Consider the following 15,320-nt stretch of genomic DNA (forward strand, 5'->3'; position numbering starts at 1 on the left):
GGGCACCATCAGCTTTCTTCACCACATTTGCTTATTCACCCACTTTGTCTTCAGCGGTTGTGTCGGGAAGGTGAGCATCATATAATGTGGTGGGGAGGTGGGTGTGGATTTCGATGAATATTTCCATTAATTCCTGAAGACTTATTTTGGGCTAATGCCTTCACTATACTTTGGACTTCTTCCTTGTTGAAAAAGCTATTAACAATGAAGAAATTGTTGGGGTTATGAAGTTTTATCATGTGATTTCTAGTTTTATTTCTATCTCCAAGTCCATATTTTCAAATAGCTGTCCCTTTATGTTTGTTTCCAACTTATGCATTCAAATTGTTAATAATTATCAATGCATTTTGGTTGAATGCTTGATCAAATTAAAGACTGAGGAAGTTGGTAAAAATCTTTATCACTAGCTCCAGTGATTAATTTGAATAACAGTTTTATTAACTGGACTTCCTTGTAGGTGTATAAATGAGTATCCTATCACAGACAACATTGTTCTTACAGATAGATCTTGAAATGTTCATCTTAACAATGAATGCCACCTCGTGCCTCTTGAGTTTGTTGTTCCTAGCATGGTAAACCATAGGGTTGTCTGATTCAGAATGGCACATACCAGTCCATTTCAGCTCCCTGACGTCTTAGATATTTACCTTTATGAGTGCTTTTTAAATTTTGACAGATTCCAAATTTCCTAAATTCAAACTGTGTGCATTCCATGTCCTGATTGCTAATGGATGCTTGCAGTTGCTCCTTCACATTTTGAGTTGTGTCCCATCAATAGGTCTTCAATGAAAGCTTAGCTCCATTCAGGCCATTTAGTTCAACTCTATTTTTTCTTCTGCTTAAATCCTAGCTTACATATTTATTTATTTTTGATTTATTGATATTTTAAATGTCTATTTATTTTTCAAAACCATTTTATTAGGGGTTAATACAGATATCATATCATTCCATCGTTCAATCACATCAAGCAGTATTGTACAATTGCTACCACAGCTTCAAAACATTCTTTTCCTTCCTGAACTCCTTGACACCAACTACCTTTTACACACCCCCACCATTACTGTACCCCCGATCCCCCTCCCCAAGAAAAATCTTGTTCTACTTGCTGTCCTTGTAGGTTCATCAATCCTGGGTTGCTATATACTGAAAAACAGGAAAACACACAACACAAATTGAGGAGGAAATTCTACCCAATTTGTAGTTTGAAGGCCCTGAAGCCTGAAAGACTCGTCTTTCAGGGCTGTATCAGAAGCTTTTCAGTGGTTAATCCATTGACAATGGAGCACCTATTCCTACTCCTTAGTCTCTTCTTGGTGTGGAAATTCTGATGAAACCTGTTCCCCAAGGGTGACATGACTGCTATGTGAAAAACTGGTGGTATAGCTTGCATCATCACAGCAACATGCAAGCCACCACAGTACAAGTTGACAGACTTGTGGGGCGGGGGGTGGGGTGGGGGGACTTAGGACCATATACATACTGATTGAAAGTGTTCAGTGATTCCTTGCCAGGAATCGTCTCTGAATTGGTGCTTCAGTTGTGTGTCAGCAGGACATCCAGACATTCGTTCAGCTTCTGAGTGGTGTGGTGTTTGATACAACCAATGGATTACACACTCCTGTGGCCCCACTTTCATCTCCTTTACTATTGAGTTGATTCCTTGCTCTGATGTGATGTTATGTGGGTCTCGTGCCACCACATAAATCTCCTTACACGCTTTTAGCAAGCTTTTAAGATCTTGCTGGATGTCATCCAAGACACAATTGCACTCTATTTTCCTGAAACAACAGAGGAAGAAGGAAAGGTAGGAATAGGAGAAGGTAGTGGAATGTGTGGTTTATTTTTCTCCACGAACAATTGCCTCTTTTGCCTGACACCAGAAGAATTTGATGATGCCTAGGACTAATATTGCTGAACATTTTGATCAAAGATTCTCTGTAAGAATCCTGACCCAAAGGGGCAAGGCATGGAACAGAATTTCAGAGTCCCCTGGTTTCCATATTTTCAGGAAAAGTGTAGGCTGGATGAAGCCCTGAAACTATTGCCGCAAGATAATCACTCATCCCTAAACAGAAAATATCGCCTGAATTCTTCTTAAAACTCAACAATATATAGTTTAATCTGAGTAGTAAATATGGGTTCTTTAAGCATTATGCTCTTTTAAAAACTATATATTTGGAATCTAATTGAAAACAGGAGCATAAGAGATCAGCTTTGAACCTTAGGAGTCAATGCATTTGTTCCGAGGAGTTAACATAGAGAGGAGGGTTGTACAACAGGAAGAGTGTAATCAGTGTCACCAATTGTATATGTAGAAACCATTTAATTGGTGTGTATTTTTCTGTGTATATTCTCAACAACAGCAAGATAAAGTAAAAATTGAAATCTGAAGTAAAACCAAAATTCTTTAAGTTCTAATGTAGTTGTATTGATGAAGGCCCCATAGCAGGACAGGCATATCCAGAACAACAATATATATTTATTTATGTAAAAATAATCATCACTGTGCTTTCCAGAGTGGAAGAAGTTCAATGTAGTTGATGTGCCATTAGGTAGCTGACTTGAATCGCTAAGGGATGGTTCTAATCAATTGCTCTCTAACGCTGACAGACAGACATTTGACACTACCAGTAAGCTGGATCAGCGTTGGTGAGTGGGCTGTTGTTTTCCTGTATGGACTCATCTCTGCCACTATGCCGCTGTCATTAATTGACCAGTGAGCCAACAGTGAGGTGGCTGATGACAGAGTCTGGCTGATGTCAGTTGACTGACTCATTTTTTCTGTTTCATTGCTTCTACTTTTTCTGTGATGGATACTTTCTTTAGGGCACAACATGCAATACATAGATCATGCCCACTCCCATAGATCAACTCATGTTTCTACACAAACCTTCTTTTTCCTTGACTTTCATAAAGACATCTTTGCCAAGGATATGTGCAACTAGCTAAACCGCTCAACACTATCCAGGAGTTCATATTGTATATTTTTTACTACGTTTATTTCTTTACAAAGTAGATGATGAAGTGCACTGACCAAATTGTGGCCACTGTTTTCTTTCAAATTCACCCCTGTCATGTGGCTATAGTCTATTTTCAGCATGTTATTTATACAAACCAAACCCAAACCCTAACCCACTGCTATCAAGTGGATTCTGACTCATTGAAACCCTGTAAAATAGAGCCCAAACAGAAGCAGAATGCCAAATAGTTTTCCTGTGAATAACTAGTAGATTTGAACCTTTTGTTTAGTAGCTGATGACTTAACTCGTACACCAGGACTCCTTATACAAAGCCAACTTACCTGTAAACCAGGCTCAGGTTTTTTCCTCCCCCCACCAACTCCTTGTAAGAGCCATAGGTGTGTGCTGACAGACAGGTCTTGGAGCAACAGTAGGGCATGATACCAGGAGCTCAGTAGGACCACCTGCTAGAGGAGCGTGCTGTGCCCTTCATCCTTTCTAATGCCCATTCCTGCATGTATCACTTCCATATTTCAAACTTTTTTTTTTTCTGGATCCACTTGATCTTGTGACTTCTTTGTTTTCAAAGAACCCCACTCATGATGGCATTTCTAAATGATTATTTTGGTCAGGTGCTCCATCTTTACAAAGGTCTAGTAGCACCCAATTGATATTTTGCAAAAAGCGTATAATTCTCTTGCTCCAGAGTCCTATGGGTAGGGACTGCCATGTTCCTATTAGGGCTTAAATAAACTACATTTAGTATCACTTCACACCATCAAAACCTCACCAAACCCACAGATATTGAGTCAATTATGCCTTATGGTGAGTTTCTGATACTGTTAATCTTCACAAGAGCAAAAAACTTCATCTTTCTCCCTCAGAGTAGCTGGTGTGTTTGAACCACCAACCTTGAAGTTAGCAGCCCAATGCTTAATCCACCTCACCAGAAGCGCTCCATAGATACAGCCAAGACCATAGGATGTGTTGGGTCATGATAAAAGTGTTGCTTGCACTGAACCCTGGATCTGCTATGGAATTCTTTCCTGGTCCAGGCTCCTCTCACAGTTGAGAAGGCCTTTTAATCATAAGGGCTGGATAAGTCTTTCCAGATGTGGAACATGTGGTCTATAAACCAGAAGAGGACTACCATCCATTTTACATTCTTCTTCACAGGAGACTTATGATAGAAAATAATTTTTCCTTTGTTCTGGAGCTTTGTGGTACACCACAGACTACTGGACTCCTAAAATTTTATTGTGTCAGACAACTAAATCTTTGTAGATGTTATCTCCTACTCTATGCAGGTCATGTGTCTTACCAAAACCTTCTATGGGCTTTTTAGCATGATGTCACCAAGATAGTGTATCAGTGCCATGTTCTTCAAGTGTCCTAGACAGTCCAGATCCTTGTGGACCCTAGTATGATGGAAGGCAGGAAAGCTCTGGGGTCATGCTTGCCCATGTGTACTGTACTTTGTTCCAAGTGCATTCAAAATACATATTTTTTATGTATGTTCATTCCTTTTTTAAAAAATCATTTTATTTGGGGCTCACATAGCTCTTATCACAATCCATCCATCCATTGTGTCAAGCACATTTGTACATTTGTTGCCATCATCATTTTCAAAACATTTTTTTCTACTTGAGCCCTTGGTATTGGCTCCTCATATTTTCCCCTTCCTCCCCTCCCCTTCCTCCCTCATGAATCCTTGAGAATATATAAATTATTACTTTTTCATATCTTACTTTGATCGATGTCCCCCTTGGAGGGTGTTATATATCATTGTGATCGGTTCCCCCTTTCTCCCCCAACTTCTCCTTCCCCTCCCAGTATAGCCACTCTCACCACTGGTCCTGAAGGGTTCATCTGTCCTGGATTCCCTGTTTCCAGCTCTTATCTGTACCTGTGTACATGCTCTTGTCTAGCTGGATTTATAAGGCAGAATTGGGGTCATGATAGTTAGGGGGAGGAAGCATTAAAGAACTGGAGGAAAGTCGTATGCTTCATTAGTGCTATACTGCACCCTGACTGGCTCATCTCTTCCCTGGGACCCTTCTGTAAAGGATGTCCAATTGTCTACAGATGAGCTTTGGGTCTCCACTCTGCACTCATATCATTCACATTGGTGTGATTTTTTGTTCTGGGTCATTGATACCTGATACCAGATCCCATCGAACCTCATGATCACACAGTCCGGTGAGCTTCTTCCATGTGGGCTTAGTTGCTTCTCAGCTAGATGGCTGCTTGTTTACCTTCAAGCCTTTAAGACCCCAGATGCTATATCTTTTGATATCTGGGTATCATCAGCTTTCTTCACCACATTTGCATATGCATCCATTTTGTCTTCAGCGAGCCTGTGGGGAAACTCAGCATCATGGAATGCCAGGTCACTAGAACAAAGTGTTCTTGCATTGAGGGAGTACTTGAGTAGAGGTCCAATGTCTGGTTGCTTGCTACCTTTATACTTAACATATAAATATATGTACATAGATCTATTTCCCTATTGTTATATATAAATATATTTACCATATATACTCGTGTATAAGCCAAGTTTTTTGGCACATTTTAAATGCAGTTTTTGTGGTAAAATTAGTTGCCTGATAGTCAGGTCAGCTTATACTCGAGTATATACGGTACATATGTACATACCTCTATTTAGACCTCTATAGATGCTTGTTTGCCTCCTAATTCTTTCCTCTATTTCCTTTTGCTATCCTCTTGTCCCACTATCATATTTAGCCTTCATTTGGGTTTCAGTAATTCCTCTCAGGTACGTTGCCCTTGATCAAGCCCTACCAGCCATCCGACGCCCTCCTCGCCGTCAATTTTAGATCACTTGTTGTTCCCTTGTCCCTGGGTTTTTTAACACCCACTTCCTTTCCCCTGCCTCCCCCTCTCTTTTGTGCCCCCAGAACCATCAGTCCCATTGTTTTCTCCTCCGAATTGTTTATCCTGCCTATCTTATTTAGATAGACATGCAGAGACAATAATAAGCACAAAAACAAAACAACAAAAGAAAACAAAAATAACAACCCTCCCCAATACTTCTTATATCCTTTTCTGGAATGGGTGGAAAATAACTCATTTACTAGATCAATCTGCTCCAAGAAAATATAACATTTGTCTTATTACTGATGGTGCAATTCATGCTTCTGTATTTGCCAGGGTTTTGTGGTATCTAGAAGAACGAATTAAATGGAGACATGACAGAGACTACTAGCTCTGCAGCAGATCTTTAAGGGTGCCATTTTTTATATACTACATTTTCTGGGGAGGGGTAGAGGATTTTGGAGCTTCATTTTGCTTCATTTTCTTTATGTGATAGCTTTTACCTTACAGACTGAAGACCGATGTGAACATGCCATGTATATGTGTATATACACACATACGTACATATATGTTTATGCACACCTATCTAAACATGTAAGCACACATACAAGGAATTTGTTCATGCAATTTAGGGGACTGACAAATCCAAGACACAAAAGTCAGGTGTCAGGCTGGAGACTCCTGTTGGCTCACAGGATTGTAAAGAGCTGGCAAGTCTTAAATCTGTAGACTGGAGACCTGTGCAGGCTTACGCCTCCAAATTATAGGTCAGATGACTAGAAGAGTCTTCTGGAAAAATGTGTATTTATAGTCTGGAGGAAGTGTATACATATGAAGTATACACTTTTTTTGCTCTTAATGCCTTCAACTGATTGAGTGAAACCTGCCTGCATTAAGGAAAGTAATTTGCTTTACTTAAGGTCAACTGATTCAATCACAGGTTATAGCAACAATTAGACTGGTGCTCTGATGAATAGCTGATCACCATTGCCTATCCAGGATGACACATACAATTAGCCATCAGGTCTCTTTTTCCCAGTTTACATTGCCACTAGTATATGACTATAAGACCATTACAGGAAGCAGTGGGGTGGGCTGGGGGGATCCTTACCAACGACACTGGGTTGCAAGAACCCTCCCTCCAATGGCTAACCTTCTTTCCTTCTTTTGTTAACAGATTGCAGGTCTGAAATTGGCTCAGATACAAAAACCGGGCAAAGGATTATGACTTTTGAGCAGAAACTATCCTCAAACCTCACTTTATTATGATTGCTACCTATATTAGTTTCCTATGACTGCTGCAACAAACCACCACAAATTGGTGATGTAAAGCAACACACATTTATTCTCTTACCATTCTCGAGGTCGGGGGTCTTTTGAGGCGAAAAAAAGGTGTCACAGGGCTGGGTTCCTTCTGGAGGCCCCAGAGAAGGAGCCATTCCTTGCATTTACAGTTGCTGCCTAGTTGATTGCATCTCTTTTCTTTTCCGGTCCTCTCCCCACCCTCAGGATCATGTAGCTTTTATTTAATCACTTGGATAATTCACGATAATCTTCCCATCTCAAGATCCTTATCTTACTGACATCTGCAAAGGATATGAAGCAACATATTCACAAATTGTAGGGATGGTGACACCAGCATGTTTGGGAGACATCATTCTGCCTTTCATATTCTCCTTCTGGGCTACCCAAATGTCTTTAAGGGATGGAGTTTCTTTAACATTCTCCATAACTCCTGCTGAGCAGCCCTTCCTGGCGACCACTCTGACCTTATAATCATGATAACTGTATCCACCTGGCTTTCTGAGAGTTAAATGATACCACCTGGCCTGTGTTCTTTCTGAATCCTATTAGAGGACCCTAGTTCTGTGATTCATTTCCTGCCATCAGATTTAATTTAACTAGGACTTTAAGCTCTTTTATTCTGGTTTGATCCCACCTCATTGGGAATTTTGCCTTCCCACCCCAGATATACTGAATCAGAATCTACAGTTTAGCAAGACTCCCCAGGTGATTATGTGGACATTTGTAAGACTCACCAGGGCATACTGTTAAACTCTAGACTGTCATTCAGTATATCTGTGCTGGAAAGGCAAATATCAGCTGTAGGTCTAACCAGAATGAATATGTTGTAAGCCCTGTTCCTAATCTTCCAAGAAGCTTTGTTCCTTATATGTGAATATTTCCTATTGTAATCGTGTATTTTCCAGAACAGTCCTTGGAGGCAGGCTTGCCCCCTGCAAGAGGGTGGACTTTGGAGTTAGTCCTCTGTGAGCACAGCTGGGGCAGTGTCAGATTACCCAGTAAGCAAGGGAAGCATGCACATGGTGTGAAACTGCTCTCTACAGATTGTTAAGTAGGCACAAGTTAACCTGTGCTTACTTTGCACAGTGGGGAATTCAGCCCTGCCTGAGGACAAGTACTGAACAGGATGGAGAACTGAGGGCTACCCATGATGGGACAGCAGCTGGGCAATACATCCTTCACTGCTGACTGGGGTATTATTTAGAACACTTTTTATCTCTGATCTTCCAGTTAGAATCCCAGGGAACTATTACTGCATATTAATGAAATAAAATAAAAAGACATATGTTTTAAAATTGTAAAAAATCATTTTAATGGTCAAAACTGTGCCAGTAGCTAAGCACTAATATTAGATATTTTGGAGACGATAAAGAAGATAGAGTATTCTCTATCTATTCTAGATGTTCCTCTCTAATCAACTATCTCCTTCCCCCTTTGACTTTATTCTGCCCCAACCACTCGTGCAAAAGCTCAGGACCATACAGATAAATATAAATAAGACACAGTACTTACCAGAGTTTAGCAAACAGCAAAGCCCTAAAAGCAATGATAGGCCTAGCTGCCATCATATTCACTTAGTCTGTGCTAACAGCTGTACATGCTCAATCTCATTCAATCATCAGTAGTTTCACTGCCCTTCACCCTCCTCACACAGGAGCCCCAGTGATGTAGTGGTTACTTGTTGGGCTGTGATCTGAAAAGTAAGCTGTTCGAAACCACCAGCAACTCCATGGGGAAAAGACAAGGCTTTCTACTCCCATTAGCAGTTACAATCTCAGAAATTCACAGGGACAGTTCTACCCTGTCCCATAGGGTCACTATGAGTTCATATTGACTTGACGGCAGTGAGTTTGATTTGGTTTATAGTTTCACGGTCACACACACCTGTTCCCCTCCACCTCTATGAGCAGTTCTCAACTTTCCTAGTGTTGCGACCCTTTAATAAACTTCTTTATTATACTTCCTCATGTTGTGGTGACACCCCAACCATAAACTTATTTTCATTGCTACTTCATAACTCTAATTTTGCTGCTGTTATGAATCGGACAACCCTGTGAAAGGGTCGTTCAACCCCGAAAGGGTCGTGACTCACAGGTTGAGAACCGCTGTCTATGAGACTGAATTTCTCATCCTTCATTTCCCAGAGTTTCTCTCTCCTTTTGCAGCGTGTATCTACCACAGCCTTTGTTAAACAATACGCCCTTCCCATACCAGGCCTGTGTATTTGCGTCAGCTCTTTCCCAGCCATATTTTGGTTGTTTTCCAATCTAAGGCTTTAATATCACATGCAAATGAGGAGTTGCTGAAGGTAATCGAAAAGGTTGCAATAGTACACCTTTTGTCAAGGAACTGCCAGACAATCAAACCAGATTCCGAAAAGGATGTGCTGAGGGGTATCATTGCCAATGTCAGAGGGATCTTATCTGAAAACAGGATGCTTTTCTGTGTTTCATTGACTATACAAAGGCATTTAACTGTGTGGATCATCAAAATTTTAGATATCATTGCAAAGAATGGAAATATTCCAGGACATTTAATTGTGCTCATTTGGAACCTGCACGCACACCACAAGGCAGTTGTGCGAACAGAAGGCGGCAATATTACGTGGTTTTAAATCAGGAAAAGTGTGAGCCAGAGTTGTATCCTCTCACCAAACTTCTTCAGTCTATGCTGAGCAAGTACTCTGAGAAGTGGATTGGGCCCCAGCTATCATGAGTTCACCTGATCTTCCTTGACTCTTGGGTGTAAAATTTCAGCCCTGAGCACCCTAGAAAAATTCTCCTTACCCCGTGGCTTCTTTATTATCTCTAATGTGTTGTTTTAAATATGACATTATTTGCTTTGTGTGTGACGCTTCTCTTCCCTTCGTGTGTAAGCTCCATGATGGCAGGGGTTTTGTCTGGTTTGTTCAGGTCTGTTTATCTCTACTTCCTACAACCCATAGGAGGCTCCATGGGTGTCAGTTGAATGCATTAATAGATTACCACACAATATGAGGGATATACTAATACACCCATTTTAGAGGTGAGGAAACAGGTCCAGAAAGCTTAAGGTCACAGAAGTAGAAAGTAGCTGAATTGGAATGTAGACCCAGGGCTATTTTACTTCTAGGTCTAAATCACTAATCAGAAAATAACATCCCCAAGTTCAAACCAAACTCACTGCCATAGAGTTGGTTCCAACTCAGAGTTAACCCTAGATAGTGTTTCCAAGGCTTACGGGAGCAGGCAGTCTCCTCTTTTTTCCATGGCCTGGCTGGCGGGTTTGAACCACCAGTGCTTACACTGCAGCACCACTAGGGGCTACTTGGTATATGAAGGGGGAACCCCCCAGAGTGGATTTTTTTCAAAGTGATAGATTTAATTTTTTTTTTTTTTAACTAAACCACCTTATCACCTTCAAAGTACTTTCTATTTGTCAAACCTGCAACTCTATTCTTGGAAACATTTTTCAAACTCATTTGTCTTTGGAAACATATTTCAACCATCTGTTTTTGGACTTATCTGTTTCGATGGTTGATAGCAGTTCCTTCATTTTTTGTTGTTGTTGTTAACCTTTTCTGCATCGTCAAATGTCTGTCCTTTCATGGCTGCATTTTCAGAAACAGAAAGACGTCACACAGAGTGAGGTCTGGTGAGGAAGGTTCGTGGGACAAGAGAGGCATGCTGATTTTTTGCCAAAAACTGGCGCAGAGATAGTTGCGTGAGCAGATGCATTGTCATGGTGGCAAAACCAGTCCCTTGTCTGCCACAAATCAGGCCTTTTTGTTGCACCCCTTTTGTTATACGGTCTTTAATGTTGCAAAAGATTTGTTACACAATCTTTTCAGAACCTCTAATTAGAAAGCTTGATTAACAGTCTGACCTGGTGCAACTAACTCCAAATACATTATCCTCCTCACATAAAAAACAAAACAAATGACCATTGATTTTTGGGGGGGAGTACCCCCTTGTATAACATTGCCAAAAACGTATGCCATCATGTCAATTCTGACTCAAAGGAGGAGCCCTAGTGGCTTCATGGGTGAAGTCCTGTGCTGCTAACTGCAAGATCAAGAGTTCAAAACCACCAGAGTCAGAAGGAGAAAGAGGAGGCTTACTACTCCAGTAAAAAAGTTACAGACTTGGAAATTCATAGGGGCAGTTCTAACCTGACCCTAAAGGGTCCAATAGGGTCCAGGATTTCCGCTCTGAACGCATCTTTATTCCATTATCTTAGATCTTCTCCAAATTAACACAGTGCTCTGGGTTTCTACATAACCTTTGCTGGCAGCTTCTTTAAATTCGCATTTTCTAATTAATGCTCAGGTACCAGAGCTATTCTACAGAGTTATCATTTGTGGTCTATATGTTGCTTTGAATTTTTCTGACTGTATCAAATAAGTGAAGTGACCTCTCATCATTTTGAATTCAGCTACTCTGAAATCTAGAGTCAGGAAACTATTAAGAAGCTTTCAACCTCAAACTCACTGCCCCTGAGTCATTGCTGATATAGAGACATGATAGGGCCAAGTAGAACCGCCCTTGTGAGTTTCAGAGACTGTAAGTTTTACCCGGAGTAGAAAGCCCTGTCTTTCTCTCTAAGAAGTCTTAGAGAGTCAAAAATACATGTTCTTAATCCAGACTTTAACCATGTTGTCTTTAGTTAAAGGAAAACCCTTATTCTGCTTATGGATCTTTTCATCAAACAGTCTTTTAAAAAGTGTCACATTCATTTACTTATTAATTATTGAATATCTATGTAAGGTGACCAGATTTAAAGCAGGACACCATTGACCTGGGGGCGGGGGTGTTCTTGATTAAAAATTTGGTCTATATGGACCAAATAGACCATTCCCTAGCTTGTCGTGCATTCTTTCCAAAAATCGGGACTTTTTTAAAACGTCAAAAATCGGGACTGTCCCGCCAAAAGTGGGATGTCTGGTCACCTTAAGTCTCTATTCAGATACTCAGGACACCTCAGTGAATAAGACATGTGATGGGGCTTCAAAAAGTTCATGAAGAAATTAAGTTATAATGGAAAATTTAAGGATTCTGCCAAAGATCATAGAAATAGAAAGTAGCTGAATTAGAATATGGATCTTGGACTATGTCACTTCCAGGTCTAGAAGCAAACCCACTTCACTGCCCTCAAAGAGCTTACATTCTAGTGAGGCAGAGAGAGAAAACACAGCAGTAATAAACTAAAATGTCAGATGATGAAAATCTCTATGAAGAAAGATGAAACAGAGAAATAAATTAACAAGTGACAGGCGGGCTGGCTGTTTTGGGTACACTTAGAAAAATACACATGTGAATATTGTGAGGATGAATAAGTGAATGAAGAATGATGAAGGAGGATGCTACTGCAGTAGTCCATGTACTAAAAGATGGCGGCAAGAGATGGAGAGCAGAATTCATAGTCGGATCTATTTAAAAGCTAGGATCAATCATTTGGTGGGTACTTAATTTCATGTCAACTTGAAGTGTAGGGGTGGAGTCTAGCCTGTCAATCAGTTGCATGCAGCTTGATGACATCATTTGGAGGTGCCACTGAGATAAATGGCTCTCTGGAGGCGGGCCACTCTCTTGCTTTCCTTCACCTTCCTGCTGGGGAACCCCTCAGAGACCTGCTGGAGCCCTGGGGATGTGTCCACTGCAGGTGAATTCTGCATCAATGCATGTGGCTGTGTGAGTCTGAAGAGGGACTTATAGACTAGTATCGGACTTCTGAATTTGAGTTGGACTGGGCTGGGATGTTTTCTTGATATATAATAACCTCTTGGTATAAAGCTCTTTCTTGCACATATATGAGTGTCACTGGATTTGTTTCTGTAGTCAACCTAGCCTAACACAAATCACATCTGCTGACTTGGTTGCTGATGGTGGGTGAGAGGAGAGAAGTCAAAGATGATGTGACACTTCTGGTTTGAAAAACTAGAAGAAAGTAGCTATTGATGAAGGTGTAGAAATTTGCTATTGTGGCAGGTTTGCTGGCAAAAATTAAGTTGCTTTGGGACTATAAATCAAGTTTCCCACTCTGTGCCTCTATCTCTGTCTCCCTCGGCCTTTGGCCTATCTTTCCCTTTTCTTTCATGTTTCCTGAGATCCAGAAAGTGAAGCAACGTGTTCTATCCAAGGAAAACCATTGAGAATCACTCCATTGTGGAAAACATCCATACTGGTCCCACCCTGCTCTCTCTTGGCCAGACAGAGAGGCATCCTGTGTTGATGGCGGCCTTTCTTACTCCTGGGAATCTGTGCACAGCCAAGGAAAGCCTTTTCCTTTCACACATAAATACGTAAATTATCTTAAATATTTTGAATTAAGCAAGAGAAAGATGTTTAAGAGAGGAAAAGAGGGAAGAAACAGTGTTTGTTGTACACATCTGGTGATGGGCACAGCTTGAACTGATGAGTTGGTTAACATGCATCCTTGTGCATGGCTCGTCCCTGCAGTTTGAGGTGGGGCTGCACTTCACAATTTCTACACAGTATGACCTCAAAAGATTTAACCGAGTCTTGTCATTTGAAACCACACTCATGCATCAAATGTTCAAAATTATACTGTAAATCTATTTAGTAGAGAATGTTCTGGATGGTAATGACAGTAACAGAGGAGTTAACAAGGTTGCAAGAAAGGCAAAGAAATGGATGCATTTTTAAAAAAAGTAATGGCATTTCTTTAGGATTGTAAAAGCCTCTACATAGTTTTGCTTTTCTTAAAAAACACTTTTGCAAGAAGCCTTCTAGCAAGCTTTGAGCTGTGAAATCAATGGGAAATATCTGCAGAGAGAATTCTGCTGGGTCCCATAGTATGTAGTTAATTCGCCTTTTACTAGATTCTAAATTTAATCCTGCTCATTTGCATGCCAAGCTCCAAGAATGCTTTGTAATTTCACAACTGTTGGCTAGTGGTCTCAGCACTTATCCTTGAAAGAACAAAGCAAAATGTTTAGGGCGTGCCTCTGGTTTCCATGGTTAATTTTCCCCTCTGTGCTTTGAAGAAGAGTACCGGGAGCTGACCCTCGCCTGGCATTCACCCTCCTCGCTGGAGACTCACAGACATAAAGTGGAGAATGCTGTGGCCTTTTCCTGTGAAGTTACATTCAATTCCCTGACACATGAATAAGTGGAAGTCTGCATTAATTGGGAGGGGTGGAGTGGGGTGTGTAAAAGGACCATAATCCATTCATGGCTTGTATGACCAGGCTTGTTTACTTCAGGTTTATGGAAAGCCCGAGCTGGAATATTCTACATTTTGTTTCTATGGATGCCCAGTAAATCATTTCTGTTGCAAAGTAAACCTTAAATTTGAATGAAGAGATATTCAGAAGTCTGAGCTGTGGCTGGCTTTAGAGAAAGTGCATTCAAGATCCCTAATGCAGACCTGGCCAGACCAAGAGTGTCTATTTAGGAAGGTCTGGAGGTTGGCAGTTGGAAGTGGGAATGGTAGATTTTTCTGAGATTGCTTTTGTAATATTTGCATAGCAAGACACTTTTTGAGGGAGGGGGTGGATAAGTCTGCTAGTCTAACACAGAGAGTTATTATTAAATTCGTATTGGGGCCTATTTTCCTGGACAGCTGAGGAAGTTCCCCAACTACCACTCCGACCACACCCACAGTGGGTCCTTTAAATGACTTCCCTGGAGGTTTGAATTTTGCGGGTAACGGAAAGACACAGTACTTTATAGCTGAAAAGGCATGTTTTTGCACTTCCTCACAGTGTAACCTTTGTCTATGAGCCATGACTTAAGTACAGTGTGGATTCAGAGCCGTGCACGTGGTTCCCGACTCAGGGAGCGCAGTGGTAGCATTGTACACACCCCACTGTACACAATCCGCTGTACACATCCCACTGCACATATCCCACCGTGGACACCCCTCTGTACACATCCCACGGCTGCAGCCCGTGACCGTGCAGTGTTAGTCTTCTCGCACAGGTGTTTTCCACTGTTTCACAGCCTGAACAGCCCTGATGTTCTTGATTCCATCTTAACAGGCAGGCTGTGCAGTCTCTTTCGAAACGATTCTTTTGAGACTATCTAAAAGAGACCGCGGAAGAATGCTCGGGGTTGATGGTCGCTGTGCCCCCCAACCACCCTCCCAGAGATAACAATGGCTCGCATTTTCCAATACCCATTTTCGCGTTCTCAGAATGCCAGCGGGCCAGCCGGGCTGCGGGACGCCGGACCCGTTCAGGGCTCTAGGGGCTTCGGCACCGGCCTAGGCGGCGCCCGTCCT

The 15,320-nt window shown here is 41.4% G+C and overlaps 1 protein-coding gene across 1 annotated transcript in view; it reads left to right on the forward strand.

The window, feature by feature from the left end:
- DPYSL3 (dihydropyrimidinase like 3) overlaps positions 1–15,320 on the forward strand; it is a 163,892-nt gene that overhangs the window by 61,530 nt on the left and 87,042 nt on the right. The window lies entirely within an intron of this gene.

Source organism: Echinops telfairi, unplaced genomic scaffold (assembly GCF_000313985.2).
Source record: "Echinops telfairi isolate 266 unplaced genomic scaffold, ASM31398v2 ScPeMD7_7469;HRSCAF=8507_0, whole genome shotgun sequence".
Taxonomy (NCBI): domain Eukaryota; kingdom Metazoa; phylum Chordata; class Mammalia; order Afrosoricida; family Tenrecidae; genus Echinops; species Echinops telfairi.